We start from the raw sequence: 25221 nt of genomic DNA on the forward strand, positions 1-25221 counted from the left end.
CAGCATAATAGCTATACTTCTATACTTTAGCACTCATATGTAAACACATTCCCCTCTAATCTCCTTTCAGAGATGATTTCTCAGTCGTCATAGTGTGACCTTAATATATAGTATGTCACCTGGACTCTTTGAAGCTTGAGAAGAATGGCATCATCTCAGTCCTTTCAAACACTACGGAACTCTCTTAGCAAACAATCTCAGATCTCCACAGCTAGCAGCATTCCAGCCCTTGGGTTAATAGTTGACTAGTCCTCCATTGTTGGTGAAACAGAAATCTGTAGTCTGTATCCAAAGTAGTTCAGGTATGGGAACCCAGCCCTCACAGCACATGCATCTCATGATCCTGCATGAATCAACTGCTGGTCCACAGGACTGTCTTTAACTCCAGTATTTATAACCTTTCCCCCCTCCACAGGCTGGGATTGGCTCAGCCCTTGGAGAATAACTGGCTATGACCTACCAGGTAAATTGTCCACAATGAAAACTTCCTATAAAGCTTCAAAAACAGCTGCTGAGTATGTCTAGTAACTGCCACACTCTATTTCTGGATGTTTCTGGATCCTTCTAGCTGAGTTACCCTGCCCTGCTCTTTGCAGATATGCAGAGTACTAAAACAAAAATCCATATCTCCTCCCTACTGCTTCTCTTCTTTTCTTTATCCTGAACAAAGTCAAATGCTGACGTATAAAGCTTGTGGATTACATATGTACAATCTGGGGACATGTAAAGTGTGTGCACTTTTTAAAAAAAATTGAGCCTATATATTTTTTTAATTAACAAAATGGCATTTGTAAAGTAAATTGCAAGTCTCTTATATTGGTTAATTAAAATAGGTATGTAGAGGGGGACTGACTCACTCCACTGTTGCAACTGAGGCTGGTAAATCTGGAACAGCTGGTAAATCTGCCAAGAGAAAGGGCACAGGCCTCCCATTCTGGAGGTGGGCCTAGTGCCAGCTAGATCATCCCACAATGTGGGCAGGTCCTGGCCAGTTGGGAAATGTGCTGATTCAGTGCATCTCCTGTGGAGCCTCTGCCAAGAGGACTCCTGTGGAGCCACAGTGGGAAACCCCTGGAAATGAGGTCAATGGCACTGCCACCTGCTGTCCCTTGGGAGAATACCTTGCATAGCACAGCTGCTCCCACAGGGTGTCAACTACTTCTGTTTGTGCCCTATAGTTCTGTGGGGGTGAATCAGGCCCACAAACTATGGGAGAGAACTCTACTTTGATCTCTATATAGAGAGAATGTCATCTATTTTTATTTCTGTATCATCTACGGCATCTGTATATTCACTGAACAGTCACCACAAGTCAATAAGCCCAGCTGTTCAGTATTATTTACATTATGTTGTCATCTCCGCTGACCTACAGAGCAAAAGAAAATAACAGGGCATATTTGCAGCTTAATAAAACATTGCAGTAGGGAGCCCTTTCTGAACCATTACAAGCAGTTGCTGGAAGTGCATTTGCTGATTTAACAAAATGGTTAGGGCAAATGTTTAACATGCTGTTGTAATGATGCTCAGATGCTTTTCTTAGTATTTGTTGATCTGAGAAAATGTGTCCTTGGCCAATCGCACTACAGAGCAGAATTAAATAAATAAATAAATGCAATGTGATGCCGGCGAACAAAAGCAAAGCAGTGACTGCCCCTGACAGATGGGAAAAAAGTCAATATGATGTCTGAGACAGCCCAGGCTCTGCACGGCAGAATAAATTACATGATTCGCTGAATGCCTGGGCTTCACACAGACATACACAAAATTGGAAAGATAAAAGCTTGCATTGGCTTCAGATGATATTTACTGCTTGATGGATTTACTAGCAGCCCCAGTACAGTCATACTGTATTGAATTATTGGCCTCTATTTAGCTGTGTGTCCGTTGAAGCTTGAGTGTCCATTTAAGCATAAGTGAGCTGGAGCCCTGCCAAGGGTTTCTGAAGCTTTGGTATAGAGAAGATGCGAACTAATGGCAACTAGCTTGAATAACAGGGAACTTAAGGATGCTGAGGGTAGACAACAAAGCAGACTTTGCTTGCTTATCAATATTAATGCCAAAATAAATATTAATGGGAGGCTGCCCGGCATATCATTTTAGAATTATTCTTGTTTCCTTTGTATTTTAGCACAAATGACTGGAAATGACTATGTGATTTCTCTGTCTCTCTTTCTCTCTGTCTCTCTCAGAAGGGGGAGTTGAGAGAGACCATTAGTTTTACAGCTATCCATTGTCACAGCGGCAGGGTTTCTCCAAGGCAAAGGAGGCAAATGAAATACTGGGTGTACGAAGTATACTGCTACCAATAAAATATATGATTGGCATAGTAATGTACTGTACAAAGCTATTGTTATGGATTCATTATTATATTGTACCATGGCAGTTCAGTTAAGGAGTAGCATTTCATTTACAATGAGCCCCATGAGACGGTCACACTGTTGCTGTAGCCACAATATAGAAAATAGAGGCTGCGTGGTTAGTTGCTTAATGCGTTGAATTGTGCTTCTAGAAGCCTGGGGCTCATTTTTGGCATGGCCCTCTCACATGATGAGTTTAGCTGGTGCAATGGTTCAGTAAGCTGCGAGAGGGGGCTCTCTAGGAGAGACCTCTGTGGTTTAGTCCATGGCAGTGATGCTGGAAGGGTTTTTTTTCTACAATTAACTATTCTTCTGGAAAAGGAAGAACAGAGAAAAAAGTCACTATGCTATTGCACTGTGCTGATCAGCTGGGTGAGTAACAAGAATTAGCAGGGTGCTGCTCCAGGTGAACTAGTTCCAATGACGGGGCAAAGGAAACCAATCATGGGGAAAGATGTGCCTGTGGGAGTGGAGAGACATGGAGACCAAATATGAACATACTTTATTTTGGGACAATGATTAAAATACATCACAAACTGCCATCACGTTGTAAATAATAGACTGGTAGTTGTTTCATCTATTCACTATTGGAACATGCATGTTTCTTATGCAGCAATTCCCCATGTACTATCCATTATGATGTTTATAACAATAGACCTAACACATTTGTAGTCCGTACCAAGCAGGTTATTCATCAATGAATTAGTTAAAGAACAGCATAGATGGATCTTGCCTTTGTCAGCCAACCAGGATGAGAGCGGTCTAGCCTAGTGGTTGGAGGAGGCATCAGTTCTAGTGGTCAGAGCAGGTGTCAGGAAGAGTCAAGCTGGAGTCAGTAGTCAGAAGCTAGAGCTAAGGGTCAAATCAGAGGGCAGGAATTGGACACCAGAGCCAAGGGTCAAGCCAGAATCAGAAGCCAAAGTCACAAGTCAAGCCAGATGTCAGGAACTGGAGCGAGCAGGGTAGCAGGCAAGGAGGAGTTCAAGGCTGGGTGCAAGGCAGAAGCAGGCACAGTACTGAGCAATAAGCACTGAGCAGCCGGCAAGCTGCTGCTGCTGCTGGCTTAAGAGCGGGCCTGCTGGCCACTCCAGCCAGTCAGGTGGTGGTATGGCCAATCAGGCAGCCTGCTGCAGGCCCAGCTGTATTGATGAGGCTGCCTGGAGATTAGCTCTGCTGCAGGCCCTGCCAGTCTTTAATCTTAAAAGTGGAAGAGATGGAGCTTTTGGGTGGGAAGAAGGGAGAGAATTTTCCCCAAGCAATAGACTGAAATACAATGATGGAAGAAGTAGATGTCAGTTGCAATTTGCCCATGTTTATGCAATCTCAGCAGGTACAGTAGTGCAATATGTTTTTCCCCTGGCCAGTGTGAAATGACATGCAATTTATATCTTCTATCATGTCAAGTCATACTAACCAGAAGCCAAGAAGAAGAGCATCATGGCAAGAAAATGATTGTGTTATCTTTCAAAGACCGCAGAATGATACTGCAACTGCTATATTTCATGTGGGAAAAGTATGTCTCATATTTTGTTATACAGTACATGGCACGCTAATACATATTTCATTCATTTAAAATATATGTAGGGTAGTAATATGTAGCATCTGCTAACATATCATAAATGGAGTGGCTGGGCAAAGATACTGGGACAAGGAGCTGGAGGTGGGATGAGGGGGACACTGAGACTGGACATGGAGCCTGGGGAGGGAAATTGGAACTGGGAGTGAATGTGCACAAGAAACAAAGTTGAGGGGGGCAAGTGGAGGCCAACCTGGGGGAGAGAGTCCGATTGGATGAGGAGCTGGGAGTGGGAAAACTGGCTGGCTGGGCAAGGAGACTAGGGAGTGGGGGAGGAGACTGGATGGAGAATTTAGATGGGTGAGGCTAGGACTTGCTGGCAAAGGAGATTGGTACTGGGGTAAGAAGCCTGAGGAGTAGAGACTGGGACTGAGTAAATAAGGAGAATGGGAGTGGGAGGATGAGCCAGCATTAGGGAAGTGACAGGACTGGGGAACAAAAAAGATAAGTTGGACGGAATGGGGGAGAAAGGATCACACTTGGGGGGAATGGGCAGAAGAGTCTATGCCCATTATAACACACTCCCCTCCAGAGCCTGAGTGGAACTCAAAATTCCCAAGTCTCACCATTTATCTGTTGTCACCAAATATCTGTGAAATCTATTGGCAACGGGTCCCTTCTCCCTCTAGTGCTGGTAAACATATAGCTATCTGTTATTCCATTAGCTCAAGTGATAGAGGTCTGTGTTGGGGTCCAAGTGACAGAGATCTGACCTCTGGTGTGTGTCAATATGATACCACTTGATGGGATTTCTGTTTTGTTTTTTCTTTAAAAACCTAGGATGTTATATTTTTAAAAATGTTAAAAGAACATTAAGGTTTCAAAGTCACATACTCAAAAGTTAGGGAATGCCAGAATTAAGGTTGTCTTTGCAAAAGGATCTACTAATTTTGGGCGTCCAATCTGAAACTCCTAAGACCTGATTTTTCAGAGTTCATGGCATTATATAGAACTTAATATGTTCCAATCAGATGTCCCATAGACTTCAATTCCAGCTGTGAGTGGCCCGCACTTGTGCAAATCAGGCTCCAGGATCTCAAGTCAGAAAATGAGGAATACACAAATAGTGACTGCCTGTCACAAATTTGGCTTAAGTGACTTGCCTAGCATCATGTAAGAACTCTGTGGCAGAGGCAGGGATGGAATCCAAGTCTCTAAGGCAGCATTTAACTGCCTTAACCATCAAACACCAGGGTTTCCCTTCCTACAGTCCACTGCCTCATTCACTACACATTTTCCCACTTCTACAAGACATGTAGTAGGGGTCCATCACTACACAGCCCTCATTCATCCTCAGAACATATCCAGCTTGTGCACTGAACGAGGCAGGGGTCCTGTGGAAAAAATAGTATATAATCATGTAATTAAAGTCTGTATCCTAAAGTATACCCACAAGGGGGGAAAACTAAGGTTGTTTGAACAATCTTAGTTCTTGCATTTCTCACCTTTTGAGTGCTTGCCTTTGCAACCTTAATAATTTTCTATTAACATAGTTGTTTCTGTGTAAATATTATTTATGATTATTCATTGAATGTCCACAAGCAGGCTAGGCATCATCCAGATATATACAAGAGCTACAATGCCTAAATTACTGTATATCCTTCATTTAAGACAATTTAAATAGGGAAAGGGCTTTTTATTTTAATTAATATGATACACTTTTTTGTTATGTGACTCAACACCAAGGAGGAGTTGTATTTAATCCTAGACTGTTGTCCCTTGATTGGGGTTTTAACCCTTGCTTTTTTCCAGTTATCATTTTTCTAACCTTCCATGTTTATTTTTTATCTAATATTTTAGTCCTTGCCTTTTTCCAGTTTAATTTTTCTAATACATTTTGCTTTTCTTTTGGATGACTGGAAATGGTGGCGTAGACTATTGAGCTGGGGAAGTTTGCTGTAGAGCGCCCAAGGGAGCTGTATAAGAGAGATGGGTTTCAGCTCCTAGAGTTTCCTATGAATTCTTCTCATGGGGTGGAATGTGTTGCTCTCTTCATTCCACTCCTTCTCCTGAACATTAAGCATTCTTCATCCAGTGAGATCCACACATGCCTCTTCACACTGGGGTCCTTGAAAAGCATGATTCATGCAGAATCTGTATTTCTAGTGTCTTTCACAACTGTAGCTGCCCATAGAACCCACCTAAATGGTGGAAAAGGAGGAAGTGCAAGTTAATAGAGTCCCAAACAGCATTAAATGTAGCTGGTTTCTGCAGTGAGCCTGGGATGGGATAATCCAGAAGGGTTTTCCCTGGATTAGGAATGGAGGAACAAGCCCCAGAAGCAGAACTCGCCCTCTATGCAGGCTTAGGCTTTGTTCTATGGACAAATACAGAGTGGTTTCTAGGGCCCTAAATCAGGACTTCAGGATGTATCCTATAGAAATCATGTAAAGGGTTTTAAGTTTAATACAAAGTTGAAAGTCAGCTATCTAGATATAGCCATTGGTTACAAATCTATTTTATATACTGCCACATACTTATAGTTTATGAAACATATTCTATATTGTACATATAGGATCTGACAGTAAATATTAAATATGGGTTGTGAAATAAGAAGCAAAAATTAGGAATAAATAGCTCATTCTCTGCTTGAAGAAAGGTAACTATTAAGATGCCAAGGGATCATATTAGAACTCATGCTGTTTAGTAAATGTATTAATTATTAATACGCTGAAAGAGATAGCAAAATAGTGCAGTGGAAAAAATTACAGATGGCACAAGTATTAAGATTATTCATGAGTAAGGAGGATTGTAAAGAACTCCATAAAGACTGAACAAAACTAGGCAACACAATGGCTCTTGAAATTCAGCAGTGACAAATACAAGGTAATGCACTGTAGAAGCATTTTAAACTACTTGTTCACACTGATGGGTTTTGAATTAGCCATAACCTCTGAGGAGATAAATCTAGTGAACAACTTAGTAAAGACATCTGTTCAATGCACAGTAGTGGTCATAAAAATGCAGAAGAGCTCTGTCTAGATCACATTGCTGCCATGTCTACTGGGCCACAAAGGCTCTCCAAGCCCAATGAACTAAGTCATCATAGAGCTTGCTAACAAAACTCAGTTTGTACGTCTCTTTCAAAAGTTTCCAAATAATGCCTACGTCTACCCCTTTCCTGTGGCCAGAGTCATAATGTGTCAAGTCTAATTGCAATCAAATTCATAGAACTGATATTCACTGGTTTACTGCTTAGTGCATCCTATAACAACCTATGACGGCGGATGGATTTTCCAACCTGATCACAAGACACCCAAAAAAATAACTTTGTAGGTCTCATTTGGCTCTGTCACAGGGTGAACTGGCCCTTTAAGAGACTTGGGGGTCAGCCTCACCTATGACAGGCCCAAAGTCTACATGTGTCCTTAGTGGAGCCGTATTATGTATCTCAGGCAATGAGAAGGGAGGACCACTGAAGATTAATACACTACTGTAACAATCAAAGGAGAGAAGAGTGAACCCACTTGACTTAGGAACCAACCACAAGACCAAAGATTTAGGTTTCTCACCATCTCCATGGGAGCAGGAGCTCTGCTAACTACACCTCTCTAGTGACCGAGATTTGGCATGCTGCAAAGCTCATCTTATGCTCCTTTGATTGGTGTGTGGGATTGTGAAAAGTGGTCAGATGTGGGGGATTTAGGCCTATTACTGTGAAGGGCTCTTGTATATGCAATTCAATATTCATTTTGTGGATATATGCGATATGCACTTTAATTCCATTAAAACCCCAATATTAAAAGCACATTAAAGTATTGCCAGTACGAACGTAACAACTCTACTTGCTGTGTGGGCAGCTGCAGTTGGGGAAACCACAGGAAAAGCAGCTTCTGTCTGAGACATGTACAACCAATTTTCACTAGACTTCCAAAAGGCACATCTGTGACCTAGGGACTTGCTCCCTGCCAAATGAGGGTCTAGTGTACTTTAACTTTCAACATAGTAAAGTTGCTTCAGAAAGACACACTGATGTTTAAATGGGAAAATGGAGCCTAAATGTTTGCTCTTTTTTGTTGGTTCAAGCTATGAGAAGCTGCTTCTTCCATACTTCCCAAACCAAGCTTTAAAATTCAGCTCAAAAGCTAAAAGATTGAAAAAAAGTTACAAACAACTGAAAAATGTTCCCTCAGACTAGAAACACTTGTGCAACCTTAACTATAGGTGTTTCTACATGCTCTCCCTAATAGTATTATAAAGCAAAGGATAGGTGCATAAAAGGCAAAAGAATGCATACATTTCTGTGTTCCTAAAATAAGTTTTTCAGTATGGGGTTTTGTATATAGGTTAGCTTCCTCCCCCAGTGGAATTTCAGTTATATTTTAAAATAACTAAATGTATCACCCATGAGAAAATAATGAACACATTAGTTCAAAGCAAAACTAAATGTTTTTTATATATAAAAGAAATGTGAACAAAAGAAATACATCATTGTATCCGCCATGTGTCCAACTGAATCACTTCCAAAGTAAATCAAAAATCTCATTGAAATTGTTTTTAGTTATCATGATCTCACTGGGAAACTAAAGGATTTTCTTCAATAGTCTGTTATAACTCTGTCATTATACCATAGTGAGGTAATTTGCTAAAACAGCTGTCTCTACTGAGTAAACCTTTCCATCTGGCAGGACCCAAATAGACACAATCTCATGTCAGTTTTTCTTACCAAAACAGGGGGGGGAACCCACACCTCTGTGTAAGGGGATGTTCTTTGAACTGTACAAACAACTCAAATCTGTTTATTTTTTAATGCTCTCTCTCTCTTACATTCTTTCACACACACGTTTGGCCTGGAATGCTGGAGTGTTGATATTGTGCCACCTTTCAGATGGATAACAAACGTAACTCAGAACATGTTTGTAATATAAACATTCCACCAAGAAACTAGACAAAATTAACAGTCATTGGAAGTTGTTAGCTTTTGAGGAACAGCACTTTTGAATAGTTTGTTTTCATTGTACAATTTTATTTTTCTTGAAAAACTCTATTTTATGGTGTTAAGGAAATTACCATTAAGTCATAAGCCCTAACAGCTCGCTTCAATATTGGTGCATTCACAAAGCACTGACTCTTTAGACTGCACTTTCACTGAAGGACAAACAAAGAAAAGAACTGTCATTACTTTTGCACTTTGTTGAAAGCTGTATGAAGCTGTAATCTTCTTAAATTCAAGTGAAAATGGCCTGGCTTTGAGTGTATGAACTTGTGGTTTTTTTTCCTTAGGCCATATGAGGGCTATTGTTTTTCAATGAACAATTTAGGCTCAAAACAAAGCAGCCAATTTGCTTAATATCATTTATTACAACCACACACATTTTGGCTTTTCTGAATCTCAATAATGTATACATTTCATAACAGCAATTTATTGGTACTGTTAGAGAAAATATTTCAATAAACTATCTGGAAAGATAGGGTTCATACTTGGAAGGCATTTTAGTTTACTAGCACATCTTAGTGAAATGTTTTTCTAATCAAAGGTTAAATCATGGTTATTGAAATTAGAGATGGTCTGAAATACTGACTCTAAATATCCCTGTCCCCAACCCCTGCCAAGTGCCTGATCCAGCTCCAATGAAATCAGTGGAAAATCTTCCATTGAATTCAGTGGAAGTTGGATCACGCCCCAAATACGGAAAGTTTGGATATAGATCTAAATCTGAATCCAAATATCACACCTGGTCCCTATTTCTATAGTGAGTGACACCAAAACTTCACATCTGGAAACCTTCAGAAAGTTCAGGTCCAACATTTGTATTTTTCTATTTGGGTCTATCTTTAATCAAAAATAACAACAACAAAACTTATCCAGTGCAAGTGTCTTTGCCAGTTCAGAATATTATCAATATGGTTAATATGTTATGGAACCCAATGGTTGCTTGAATAGTGATTTTTACTTGCATAAAAAAGGCAAGAATATAACAAGCACCCTAGACGCCATGGTGATAAAACCCCAGAGAGAACACACAAAAACCAGAGAACTGCAGTATGAGAAACCTGGTGACAGGCTGCCATACAGCCCATTCCTCAGGCTCTGACTCCACTCCAGCACCAACTGAATTCTGACACACTTTTTGAACTCTGCATCACAAAGTGTTTCAGATCTTAAAGGTACAATAATTCAAAAATCACCATTGTTTCTACAATTATACACATCACTGTAGTATAGAAAAGTATCAGTGCTTTGTGGAAGGGAGGTTATGATCCTAAAATAGCAACATATTTAATTTTCTCCTTGACTGCTGGGTGTAATGTAAATTTAATGTGCAACATACCAAGGTTATCTCTCTCTCTCTCTCTCTCTCTCTCTCTCTCACACACACACACACACACACACACACACACACACACACACACACACACACGATAGTAATGTTAAAGCATTAGTGAAGAAAATGTCTTTGTCAGCGCTCCCAGTCTTTCTCCAATTGAAGTTAATGACTAAACTTCCTTTGACTTAAATAGGACCAATGTCAAAAAGTACACAGTACAGAATAGTATCTAGCAGTTGTTACACGGGTAACAAACAAGCTTCTATCATTCAATTTATTTAGCTCTTAAAATAAAACATGTCTTTCAAGAAACACCAACACAGCAAGAGAGGATTAAAAAGCAAATACTAGGTTTACTGACATTTATTGTGCAGAGATCTAACAGTGTTCACCTTTTTGTTCATTTTTTTAATTAAAAATACTCGTACCCAAACTGAAGCTACTGTATATTGCAGTTGGATCCTATGCTTGTACAAATTGTATCTACCTCGCTGGTTGGTAAACCACACTGGTAAATGCTAAATTTGGATGACATATTTTCTTCTTAGAGCTTTGTGTAAAAAACAGTCTATAGAAATTAGATGTACCAATGCCTGGGAAAACCTACCAGGCAGACACTCATCTTGGGAGTCCTGAGAGAGCTTAATTAGAGTCAGAAAAGGAGCTATAAAAATGAATGAAAAAATAGGGTTAAAAATAGGGTTGTAAAAAGAAAATTGAAAATAGGAAAGGACATAAAAGAAGACAGTGGGCAAGGTCCTCAACTAGTATAGATTGGTGCAGCTCCAATTTACACCAGCTGGGGATCTGGTCCACAAAGTGAGAAAAATAATAATGCTGCTGCTTAAATTTGTTCTAGACTTCTCAAGTAGATCTGTGGTCAAGCCTACACATAAGTAAGACAGCTTGCATGTGGCAGATTCCTTAAATATTTCAGCAGTAACAATCATACATGCATGCCTGTATGTTGTCTGGTTTATGCACATGGGACTGATTTTTATATTTGTTTCAGTAGCTAGCCTGCAGTATCTAGATTTTGGGGGAAACAAGGGTTATCATCACCCACAGATGTTGCAGACAGAGGGAAAGTAATCCACTAGCATTAATATCTTTAAAATAAATAAATTAAATCACTGCTTTGAGACAGAAACATTGATTTCACTCTCCTGTTCCCAATTCTAAGTCATTATTAGGTCCCCTTGCCCTTTCCCCTAACTGAGCAGGATATTGTTTTAGTTGAAATTATACGGAGGAGAAGTGATATTTTAAGGCCCTAGTCTTTCATGAGTAACATAATGCAAGTTCTTAGGGTCTTATTATCTCTGCACTATATTTTATTCTTTTAACAATGATGGAGGTGAAAGAAGTTATATTCGGTATTGTTTAGTAGTATCAATTCTTCCTTCCAGGGCTTTGGAGTGGAGCCCAGAACTGGAATGCAGAGCAGCTCCGGAACAGTGGAGCTGCAGGTTTTTGCCTGAAGCTGGAGCAGAGCCGGAGCACAGCTCCAAAACCCTGCTTCCTTCATCTCCACAATTAATGAGACCCTGCTGTTCCTCAGGAGATGTTATTTTGTTGCACTGATTCCCTGTAATAGTGGGTGGGCCTAGCAGCAGAAACAGAGGAAATGATGGAAACAGCTGTCCAAGTGCACTTGGGTTAATGATCTATAGAACCTATGAGAGAAGGGCAGTTGTCATAACCAGTACATTAATGGTCAGATTTTCAAAGCTGGCAATGGGTTTGGATGCTCTGTTCCCATTAACTTTAGTAGGAAATGGGCAGCCAGAGACTTTATGTGGCTTTGGAAATCTCAGCCCTGTTTTGTTTAGGATTTGCCCTTTCCTTTGTGTTTGAATATTCCCTGATTTTGACTTCAACAGATCCGGTAAGATACATGGATGCCTGGAAAATTAGGAGGTCTCATTGGAGTTTCCAGGTGAATCTTTATCTCAAAATATTTATTTTTTGAGGACTGCTAAGTTATGGTTTATTTTTAGTGTTATTTTACTGGTTATTCATACCTATGATAGACAGCTCTAGAGGAAATCTGAATGAATTATAGGAAATGGCAAGAAAAAAATGTGTGAGAAAACTGTACAATCTTCCCTCCATCAACTCATGCTGCTCTCAGTGGCCTGAGGTAACAATGGCCTTTCAGCCCTAACTTTGAATTTTCTCACTTTTGTTTATTTCATTAGAAATGGGTTCATATCGCTATCTTTGCATCCAGATTTCAAACACCCCAAAAAGGTGTTCACATCAGGGAATTTCATTTGATCCATTATAAAGAGGGAGGTTCCCATTTGCAAAATTCAGACTTGGATCTAGGTTTAGATGCACCCAGTGTTTGCAATGTCTAAATATTACATTTGGATCAGACTCATTTCTATTGTAACATACATACTGGGGGGACCAATTCTCCACTGCCTTGCACATTGTGTAGTAATTTATAGCTATGCAGAATGGGTACAAGGTGCTGTCATTCTTATCTGCAAATGATTGCCCAAGGTGCCAAGGCAGTGAAGAATAAGGGCCACAGTTTCTAAACTCATATAATAATAGGAAGTGTTAGGCAGCCTTAATACTGGTATTGCTACTGCACCACCAATAATATTTATACACAGTGGGCCACATTCAACTTATGGAACACAGGCTCATGGTTCTACCAATGGAAAATCTTCCTCAAGTGACGTTGTAACAGCTTCACGGGTGGATTCAGAGCTGGCCAGCACAGCCCTCACTGAGCGGGGCAACCACAGAGAAGGCAGGACAGAGCAAAGACACTTAGGAGATTAATTGATTCAGTGCACCACCCAGGAAGCCTCTGCTGGTGGGGCTGAGTCCCAAGAAGAGAATAAAGCTATCCTCCTCCTCCTCTTCTGGAGAAGGGAGAACTGCCCCCAGCCTTTGAGAGCACAAGGATTGCCAGTTCCATCCCACTGGACCCTGAGGGTTGGATCCGGCCCAGTGCAGTTAATATACAATTGTGAAAATATATCATTTTTCTTCTGCATAAAGATCAACCAGACAATTTAGAGGTCAATAGTGAACACATGGTAATTTAATAATGATTAATAGCTCTTTCAGCTATAACTTCAAGATCTGAAAACTGCTTGTCACAGGGGAAAATTGTATTACCTATTAATATATTATTAAATAGTAGAATAACATATAAAGCTTGCCCTGCTATCTGGTGCTATTAATGGTCACTTTCCCTTTACTCAGATTCTACAACATTCATTTTTTCAAGAATAACACCTCTTAATTATAAGAGCTTTAAAAAGGCAACTCTTTTGGCTTCAGTTGTCTTGGAGTAATCAAACTCTCAGGGGTAGAGAGGTGTTTTGCTTGTGCTTTATAATTGCTTGGGATTTTGATTATTTCATGATAAAACTGCACCTCCTGCTAAGTCAGATTGCTTAATTAATGCACTCTTTCAAATATCAAACACCAGCCAATGAGAAACCAGACAGTAGCCAAATATTAGGTTTAAAATGCCAGTATCAGTTAATGTGTGGAAAAGTGGTAGTTTTCTAGTGTTGCAATAAAATAGTTTTGCTCTGTGTCAGTCTGAAGGCAGCTGATCTTCCAGTCTTTCTTTCCCCTTGCAGCTAAGCGTTTCTAATAATTGAGTGCTGAAGTGAACTGAAGAATATTTGTAATTGTTTAAAATTGTATTTAATGCCTATGAGAAGTGGTGGCAGGACAGCATTGTGTACTGAAATCTTCTGTCCATCCAATGGCTCCAGAACAGGAAGTAGCAGTGCAAGTTCCACCCCCACCCTCCATTCTAACCCGTGGGTTGACAGATGGGGTGAGAGAGTACTACAGTTCAATTTCTATGGCAAATCAATCCTTAGTCTCTCTGCTGAGGCTGCCAGCAAGGATATCACTTGTGGTAGTATTTCTGGTGATATCTACCGATACCTACAACATGTTTCTTGCTACTGACCTGCACTAGAGCTGAACTGGTGACCTAGAGATTAAAAGCTCCACAGCCCATTACCAATCACTGAGCCATTCAGTCCATTAAAAAGCTTGTCTTCAGATCCCCTTATGAAACATGCCAGAATTTTAGTTGATTGCCTCTCATTTCCCAAAGGATTAATTTGGAAAAGGGTTTTGCCCCTGGGGGTTCTAAGCTGCCTGTGTGTCTTTTGAAATTCAGCTCTTTCTTTTCCTGTTATCCTCTGCACTGTTCTCTAATAGACTCCAACATAGAACATGTGCTGGAAAGACAAAACCAATATTGCAGTAAGTAAATCTCTGTGATGCCCTGCATTGATACAATAGCTATGAATTTGTAGCTTTCAATCCTTTAAAAATGAAACATTTTGACCTGCTGTGGTATTGGTTCAATGCATTGCCAAACAAACTTCAATTTATAAGTATTATGTTGCTAAAGCACTAATACCATCAGTGATTGCAGTGCTCATTGGAAAAGAAATACCCTACATCAAGCACATTTTGAAAATAATGTTCCCACCTAAAAGCTTCTCTCCTGCAGAAAATGGATTGTGCAATATCTTATCGGGCGGAAAAGAGTGTGTGAGAAAAAAAAGGGAGAAATAAAAATAATAAAACCCACCCCTGTGTAGAACATTAGAAACGAGGCACTAACAAAGACTTCCCATTCCACATAGAATTAGTGCTGGCAGAAGCAGCTCACAGCACTGTGGGTGTACTCAGCTGTGCAGAGCTGATTATAGAAGATGAAAGAGCCTGGCAATTTATTTCATCTCACACTGAAGCACTGCTGACAACTGAGAGTGAGGACAGAAGGATTCATTTGTTCAACTTCTGTTTTAAAAAGCAGGCTTCAAATGATACCACTGAGACCGTAGAGGAGGGGGAAATGCTGTGGTGTAATAATGTGTCTATTTTTTATTTCTCTGGCTGCAGCATTTATATTTTTAGCTGGGGTTTTGGGACAGGAGGGCAGGCTATTAATGTTTGGAAATATGCAAGATCAGGTTACTAGTCAGAAATATAGACTACATTAATTGAAAATGAAGTGTGCGAATTTGTGTGTGTGTACACACACACTTTGCTGCCTGACAAGCTATTGTACAACCTATTTTCTGCAGAAGAAAAGCTTTTAGATGGTAACATTATACACACACATACATACACCCTTTTGTTCTGTTACACCCCTGCAGTCTCAAAGACCTGTATAGCCTCTTTCAATGTTTAAATATGGATGTTTGGCCATAGTATTAACATTTATTCAATGAATATTATAATATGTAGCACTTGCCAATTTGATTACATATATTTGACTCTTAATCCCTTTTTTTCCATTTGTTAAAATCTCATTGTTAATTTGCAGAGTCACTATGAGTCCCGAGTAAGGGATATCATGGTGTTGAACTGCCCCACGAATAGATCACGGTTGAAATTGTGACTCAGAGGTATAATTTAGGCCCTGCTTCTCCCTTGTTCAGGGGGAAGAAAGGCTTAACTGATTCTCATCTCCAGCACAGTTGTGCTGGCCAATGAGTTAGGTAGCACCCAGGTGCTGCCCATCTGTGTAGAAGAAGAAGCAGTGGTTCTGTGCTGGTAGCTGCTTTCTCCCCTGTATGTAGATCAGCAGGTAGCCCATGCAGGGGAATAAGAGAATACTTTACATGTTCTTACTCTCCTGTCCCCCTCCCCCCCCCCACACACACATATTTCCAAGTATTGTAAGTTTTATGTATGAAATGTTTTGTCTGATATGTGTGTATTTTATTTTTTTAAGGCTTTATTTTTTATTTTCTAATTATGATTAAACACGCTTGTTGTTTCAGTGTGGTGCTGCAAATGTAATTTACAGACCACACCAGTCTTACATTGTAAAAATCAGAGAAAGATTCAATAAAATATATTATTTGGCATTAAAATCATGGTTAAGGTCTGATCTCACCTTTCTTGCACTCGCCAAACGTCAGTTGACATCCATGGGAATTTGGATCTGTAAGGAATGTAGGATTGGGCCCACAGACATGTTAGAATCCTAGAATTAAATGCACAAGATGATTTTTCCTGTGAATTTGCTATTTTTAAACATTTGGTTCTAGGTTTATAATATGTTTAAAGTCCTGACCCTGCATTTTTGAGCAGACCCCAAATTCCCACTGCTGTTTGGTGCTTGCAAGCAGGGCCGGCTCCAGGCACCAGCCAAGCAAGCTTGTGCTTGGGGTGGCAGATTCTACGGGGCAGCATTCTGCCCAATCCTAGGATGGCACGGCCGTTTTTGGGTTTTTTTGGTTCGCCAATCCAGCCGCCCTGTAGGGGGTGGCGGCGCAGAGGAGGGGAGCGCCTTGTTGGGAACAGGCTGCACACTCCGTCTGCCCCAGCCGGTGCCAGGTCTGTAGCAAGCCCAGCAGGGCAGCCCGTGTCCTTCCCTCAACCGGAGCAGCGCGGAGCCCTCCCGGCAGGCGGCGCAGTGGTCGGGGCCGCATTGGGGGGCGCCCCACTGAAGCCCTGGCCGCCCCCCTGCTCTCTCTCTCCCCACTTCCTCCCCCTCCCCCCTGCTAGCCGGGGCACATCTACAGCACAGGGAGTCCCCCTGCACCCTGGCTCAGGCCGCCCCACAGGTTTGGTTTTTTTTGCTTTGCCGTTCTGGCCGCACCAATTATTTTTTTGCTTGGGGCGGCAAAAAAGCCAGAGCCGGCCCTGCTTGCAAGGAATGCAGGATGAGGCCCATAAGTATGTTATAATCCTAGAACCAATCATATACATTGACAATTACATAGGAAAACCATCTTAACTGTGATTCTGAAAAGGGACTACAACACTTACAGTAAGAAACCAATCATGCTTCATCCTAGCATGGATACAAGTTTGGCTGTATAATTTATTCTATCCTTTGGCACTCCTGAATAAATTGGTAAATCCTCATTTGTGCCAGAAATATTCTTTAGACAGCCAGGTACTCTCTCTTCCTGTTATATTCATTCTGTAATAATGAGTATAAAACAGCTTTTAGGAAACCAGAGGTCCAGAATACCATTATTATTGTTGTTCATTATATTTCCAGGATGGCCCACAATATACTGAGTGCTGTGCTAACACAAAATAAGGTTGAGTCGCTGCTTCAAGGAATTTACTTTCTGTTTAAAAAAAAAAAAAAAAAAAACTCACACCCTAAATCTACTGTGGTTTCTTAAAGTCAATTGCAATTGCTGTTACACATCATCCTAATATAAAACTCATCATACAAGTATGTTTAAAACTGTATGTTACTGTGCTGCAATGTGATATTTTGGCCGGATGCAATGTGCAAGAGCAACTCATTCCAGAGGAGCACCTTTCTTAATTACTTTCCCATTGCGGATTTGCCCTCTTATAGGAACGTTTTTCAAAGCCTTATTATACCAGATAAGTCTATCTTGCAGTGAAAACAGATCACAGTTGTAACATCTTCCTATATATCTGAATATACAGTCACTTAGTGGTAACGTTTTCAGGAATACAAGTGTTAGAGCATAGCTTCAGGGGATGATACTTTTCAGTAGTGTTGCCTACTAGGAAGAGAAAATATGGTGATAGTATTTGTCACAGTGTGTTGCCAGGTAAATAGCCATTAGTCACTCAGCACTTTTAAATACAAAAATGAATTAAATGTAAATACCCACATAATCCAACTGCTACTTTTATGATCCTTCTGCACTGTACACTGGTACATTAGAACAGTTTCACAGGGAAATATGATTAAGAATTTGGTTGCTGCTTAATGAGTGAATAGTTCTGATGTGCAAAGAGAGGGATATTACCCCAAATTGATAGTTTTCAAACTACAGCTTGGGTAATGCTGAAGGCTGTAGTGTGATGAGGGCAAACTGAACTCCTGGTTAGAAGACCTGCTTCCCACCTTGTATTCCTTCCCATTTACTATTACTACTGCCAGAGTATGTCCATCCAGAACTTCATATCTTACTCATGCATACGCACAATAAAAAACAAACAAACTTATTTTGCTATTCTCTGCCTGCTCCGATGATACTGCTTCTGCTTTCATTAACCTGATCATCCTACAATATTATGAGTGGGGTGAAACTTTGTTAGGGGTTGAGTTAAAATATTGCTGAGATTGATGGGTGTGAACTCACCTTTCAATTAACATAACTGTAAGGATAAATTAAGCACAAGCCCCTGCCTAAGACAAACAGTTTGTGTGAACCCACTCAGGAGTTTTGGACTGAGTAGGCAAGCTCCTTTGCTAAATATTGTTTGTGTATTATGTGTGTGTGTGTGCATGCATTAATGTGAAAGCAGAACACACAGAAACTGAGATCAGACAGAACACAGAGAGTGGCAAAGGCAAAAAGCAAGAAAGGCAAGCAGTAGCTGATGAGCACAGTGTGACCCTGGAAAAATCTGTTCACTAACGTGGCTCAGGCTATAAGGTAAGAAACTGCTCCTTTTCTTCTTGATTCTTCCCGCATTCTGAGAAGCAGGACTTGTAAATAAACAAGACTGCATCAGAGAAATACCTGAGTCCATCAATTTCTACTTCCAGCTTGATAATAGGCCCTCTGAGTATACAAATATATGTGGTCAGAAGTTCAGCTGGTGTAACGCAGCACTACTCAGTTGAAGTCAATGGAGTTATGCCTGTTTATACCAGCTGAGGATCTCATACATACATCTGGATACAGTTTTCAGCATATTTGTCCATCCCTACTGTATTCATAATGAACAACTACCGCAACATCATAATGTCCATAGAAGGGAGAATTTAAAACATGTGAATTTTGTCTAAGTTAACCATTTTCTGGTCTAAACCAATTTGAAAAGAAGAAGACTTGGAAATGAAGGATCTCTGATATATAATATAGAATAATAAGAGTACAGATTGTGATGCCGCATGGCATGACAAGTCCAACTGAAGACAGTGTTCATTTAATTGATTTAGGGCTGGTCTTCACTACAGAGCTAAATCGGTGCTGCTGCAATCAGTGCAGTGACATCGATTTAGCAGGTCTAGTGAAGACACGCTCAATTGATGGGAGAGCAGTCTCCCATCATTTTCTATACTCCACTTCATTGAGAGGCGGAAGCAGTGTTGGCGGGATAGCGTCTCCTGTCGACATAGCGTGGTGTAGACCCCATGGTAAGTAGATCTCAGCTACGTCAACTTGAGTTACACTACTAATGTAACTCAAATTACGTAGCTTAAATCACCCAGCAGTTGTAGTGTAGACAAGCCTTTATTTTCTTTGTATATAGGTGTATCTAGTATCTTGTGTATCAGGTGTATCTTGACACTGGAGGAGATGACTGGTTTGCTACCTTATGTCTTGTTAGCACCATACTATAAAGTGTATATTATTATAGAAAAATGGCAAGGTGATGAGCTGTCATTTTAACTAAGAAGTTATTAAATTTTTAATGAATATTATTTCATAAAGAAATGTGCTGATGACAGCTTATTTCCGAGGGAACTGTTGATGCATAACCACTCTGCCAGGCAATATTATATCAGTAATGATTGTGTCTGAAGAACTGCACTAGATACTAGGAAAAATATTTCTCTGACAAATCCTTTTGGAAATGAGGAAATACTTGCCAGCTATTTTTTTTTTAATTGGACAACTAAATATATTTAATAGGATGCATTAATTCAACAGCCATCAAATCTGGCACTTCACTTCTAGAGATGAAAGTTTTAAAGTTCAGATCAAGACTATAAAGTTGGTGGGAGTGGTCCAGCTCCTAATAGAAAGGTATTCACTTTCCAAAATAAAAGCATTGCAGTTGATACTAATCAATATCCTTAGTGTCAGCCTCATCAGAAAGACATAGAACTGACTGGGCATTAAGACACTTTCACTCCAGAAGTGATCTTCTCAGGATAGGGTTAAAGCATGTTGGGAATCTAAATTACAGGGATGAGCAACTTAAAGCAAGAACCCTCCAAATTGTTAACCTATAATGAACCTGAATCCAATGAAACCTTTTGGAAGGTTTTAGAATCTGCAATTCTAACCTTACCTGCAGAGACCAATGCTGTCTGTGTGTGGTAGGGATGGATGGGAATGGGTGTCCTCAGCCCTCACTCTTCCAGTTCAACATTCTGTCTTTAATGGTTGCTTGGTGGCCTGCTCTGGTACAGTAAGAAGCCAGTACTCTGACTGGGCCAACTATTCCTGTTGTTTTAAAGTTTAGTAGAACTAATAGGCTTCCCCATAGCACAGACTCCAGAATCAGTGTCTCATGGTACTATAGCATGAGGAGGCATACATGATTCGGAATGCATTTTGAGATATGAAGCTGTAGAAAAATCCCAGAGTGCTATGAGATTTCAAAACCATTAGGTCAGTAGGCCCAACTAGTTGAGGAGGTACTGAGTCCTGCTGCCCAGCCGCCACCAGGCACCCAACTGTGCTGGAGAGGAGAAGGCATCCTGGCCTCTCCCTAAAGATAATAAGTCTTTGGAGAGGTGGGGAAGGGAACTGAAAAAAAACAAACAAACAAAACCATGCAGAGGCGACCAAATAATGAAAAAACAACTCTAGTACAATAAATCTTTCCAACAGTCCACATCCTGAGCATACTTCAAAAAGACACCAGCACTGATTGGTCTGAGTGACCTCTCCACTGGAGTAAATCTATATCATTGCAAACTGGCTACAAAATATATGATCATCTCTAAAGAATGTTGGAAACATAAAAAGGAGGAAGTAGGTTGATGCTTTTTCCTTTGCAATATTGACCCTGAAGGGAGCTGGCACATTGCAGAAATCATGAGGCAGAACAGAACACAAATGTTAGAGAGATCTGAGTGCAACAATCACATCATTGAAGGCATTCATTAATTCCATCGACAGCTACAACCATAACTCTCAACCATTCCTGCAGCCCTCATTTTAAACCTAATTATACTCCAGTTTCTCCCAAGTTGTTCTTAGTTTTATTTATTATATTATATCACAGATTAAAAAAATCATTATTATATAGAAAATATTATTTCTGCTAAAGAAATGAATCCCACATCATTTTAAGATGCTTGCCACAAAAATGTCCTTGGGCTCCTCATTTGGGGTCACTGTTTCTCACTGTCAGTGCATGTTAGGGCCTCAATAAGGCTGAATGACATAGTTAATGGTGCTATGGCCTCAAAGATGTGGAGTCGAGGGACAGGACACGATGGTCAAAACTGTTTGGATCACACAGTACAGCTTTTGCACACAAAACATTTTGAAATGTCTCCTTTGATGTCATGGGAATTTTGCTAATGACTTAAATGGATCTAGAATTTCACCCTGTGAGTGTCTTACTTCAGTTTAAATTTAATCTAAACGGGATGCGCGACCTCATATGAGAACTCATGACCAATTTCCAACCCATTAGAACATAATGGATCTAGTGGTTGCAAACCAAGTAACGTTCAGTTTCAATCTTCTTAGGAGCAACTGTGAGGGAAGGAATAGAAAGAGGGAGAAAAAAATCTAATGAATATAATATATTCTGTATATAGAGCACATTGCACAGATACAGACAGACATCATCTTCCTCTCCAAATGCAAACAGATGGACATCATACCAAAAGGACTGAAGGTAAAAAATCCATTGCAATCAACATACTACACTGAGTATGGTGAGACACTGTGCCACACACTCTCAAAGAAACTGAGGAACCACCTGATCAGCATCCTGTACAGCAGACAGGAGAAGATCAAGAATGAGCTCTCAGAACTGGAGACTCTCATACAATACCAGCCTTCTACACAAACTTCCACGTGGCTGGACTTTACAAAAATGAGACAAGCCATTTACAATGCACACTTCACTTCTCTACAGAGGAAAAAGGACTGTAAGCTATCTAAACTAATACCTGCCACTGGGGGCTATAACAATGGTACCCTCAACTCATCTAACAACATTGTCAATCTTTCCAACCACACACTTAGCCCAGCAGAAGAGTCTGTCCTATCTCGGGGACTCTCTTTTTGTCCCACTATCCCCACGAATATGATACAGTTCTGCGGTGATCTGGAAGCCAACTTTCGTCGTCTCCGACTCAAGGAATATTTTCAGCGCACCCCTGAACAGTGCACTGACCCACAGGAACCCTCCTACCAACACTACAAGAAGAAGAACTCTGCGTGGACTCCTCCTGACGGTCGAAATGACAGACTGGACCTCTACATAGAGTGTTTCCGCAGACGTGCACAGGCTGAAATTTTGGACAAACAACATCACTTGTCCCATAACCTCAGCCGTACAGAACGCAATGCCATCCACAGTCTCAGAAACAACTCTGACATTATCATCAAAGGGGCTGACAAAGGAGGTGCTGTAGTCATAATGAACAGGTCAGATTATGAACAGGAGGCTGCCAGGCAACTCTCCAAGACCACATTCTACAGGCCACTATCCTCTGATCCCACTGAGGAATACCAAAAGAAACTACACCATCTGCTCAAGAAACTCCCAGCTACAGTACGGGAACAAATCTACATGGACACACCCCCAGAACCCCGACCAGGGGTATTCTATCTGTTACCCAAGATCCATAAACCCGGAAACCCTGGACGCCCCATCATCTCAGGCATTGGCACTCTGACAGCAGGATTATCTGGCTATTTGGACTCTCTCCTCAGACCCTACGCTACCAGAACTCCTAGCTATCTTCGAGACACCACCGACTTCCTGAGGAAACTACAATGCATTGGTGTTCTTCCTGAAAACACCATCCTGGCCACCATGGATGTAGAAGCACTTTATACCAATATTCCACATGAGGATGGACTACAAGCTGTCAGGAACAGTATCCCTGATGAGGCCACAGCAAGCCTGGTGGCTGAGCTTTGTGACTTTGTCCTCACCCACAACCACTTCAGATTTGGGGACAACTTATACCTTCAGGTCAGTGGCACTGCTATGGGTACCCGCATGGCCCCACAGTATGCCAACATTTTTATGGCTGACTTAGAACAACGCTTCCTCAGCTCTCGTCCCCTAGTGCCCCTCCTCTACTTGCGCTACATTGATGACATCTTCATCATATGGACCCACGGAAAGGAGGCCCTTGAAGAATTCCACCTGGACTTCAACAATTTCCACCCCACCATCAACCTCAGCCTGGACCAGTCCACACAAGAGATCCACTTCCTGGACACTACAGTACAAATAAGTGATGGTCACATAAACCCCACCCTATACCGGAAACCTACTGACCGCTATACGTACCTACATGCCTCCAGCTTCCATCCAAGACACATCACACGATCCATTGTCTACAGCCAAGCCCTAAGATACAACCAAATTTGCTCCAACCCCTCAGACAGAGACAAACACCTACAAGATCTTTATCAAGCATTCGTAAAACTACAATACCCACCTGGGGAAGTGAGGAAACAGATTGACAGAGCAAGACGGGTACCCAGAAATCACCTACTACAGGACAGGCCCAACAAGGACAATAACAGAACACCACTGGCCATCACATACAGCCCCCAGCTAAAACCTCTCCAGCGCATTATCCACGATCTACAACCTATCCTGGAAAATGATCCCTCACTCTCACAGACCTTGGGAGGCAGGCCAGTCCTCGCTTACAGACAACCCCCCAACCTGAAGCAAATACTCACCAGCAACTACACACCACACCACAGAAACACCAACCCAGGAACCTATCCCTGTAGCAAACCTTGTTGCCTACTCTGTCCCCATATCTACTCTGGCAACAGCATCAGAGGACCCAACCACATCAGCCACACCATCAGGGGCTCATTCACCTGCACATCCACTAATGTCATATATGCCATCATGTGCCAGCAATGCCCCTCTGCCATGTACATTGGCCAAACTGGACAGTCCCTCCGCAAAAGAATAAATGGACACAAATCAGACATCAGGAATGGTAACATACACAAGCCAGTAAGTGAACACTTCAATCTCCCTGGTCATTCTATTACAGATTTAAAAGTCACTATCATTGAACAAAAAAACTTCAGAAACAGACTTCAAAGAGAAACAGCAGAACTAAAATTCATTTGCAAATTCAACACCATTAATCTGGGCTTGAATAGGGACTGGGAGTGGCTGGCTCACTACAGAAGCAGCTTTTCTTCTCCTGGAATTGACACCTCCTCATCTATTATTGGGAGTGGACTACATCCACCCTGATTGAATTGGCCCTGTCAACACTGGTTCTCCACTTGTGAAGTAACTCCCTGCTCTCCATGTGTCAGTATATAATGCCTGCATCTGTAACTTTCACTCTATGCATCCGAAGAAGTGAGGTTTTTACTCACGAAAGCTTATGCCCAAATAAATCTGTTAGTCTTTAAGGTGCCACCAGACTCCTTGTTGTTTTTGTAGATACAGACTAACACGGCTACCCCCTGATAATAGATGGTATAAACATTAAATACTAGATGAACCGTGATGCCATTGAAATCACTGGGAGTTTTGCCTCCATAGGGCCCAAGATTAAATTCATGGTATGCAGTAGCAGGCAAGCTTTTGCACAAGAGGGTCTATTATATAGCTTGGCTTCCCTTTAAGTAGAAAATATATGAATGGTGTTGCTTTTAATTAATTCCTATTTTTAGTGGATTGAAATTTCCAGGGGACATAGCAAAAAATAGCTTGAGAGGTTTTTAAACCTTCAGGCTCATGGTCTCATTCTAAACTAAACCAGTCAGGGCAGCTATAGTGTGGAGGGAATTCAAAATCTCTTTGAACACTTCCCCCCCCAGTTTTCAATACTATCAGTTCTCAGTTTCATTACATTAAAGGCCACTTAAACTATTATAGAAAACTAAAGAGGTTTTGCCTTGCCTTGGTACATTGCCTTGCTAGAGAACAAAGCAAAAATGCTTATTCTCTTTACAAAGATGCCACTTTTCTTCCTTTTACTGCAGTAGCAAATGCCAGCAATGAATACATGGATACTCTGGATGCCCAAAATGCTTGAGATTTATTAGCATTGGAAGCTGCCACTAGTTTTGATTGGGGATAAGGCGGGATGGTTGAAGATACCAACTTCTATTCCCGTTCCTCACCTTGGAAGCTTAGAAAT

The sequence above is a fragment of the Chrysemys picta genome, chromosome 6, assembly GCF_011386835.1.
Source record: "Chrysemys picta bellii isolate R12L10 chromosome 6, ASM1138683v2, whole genome shotgun sequence".
Taxonomy (NCBI): domain Eukaryota; kingdom Metazoa; phylum Chordata; order Testudines; family Emydidae; genus Chrysemys; species Chrysemys picta.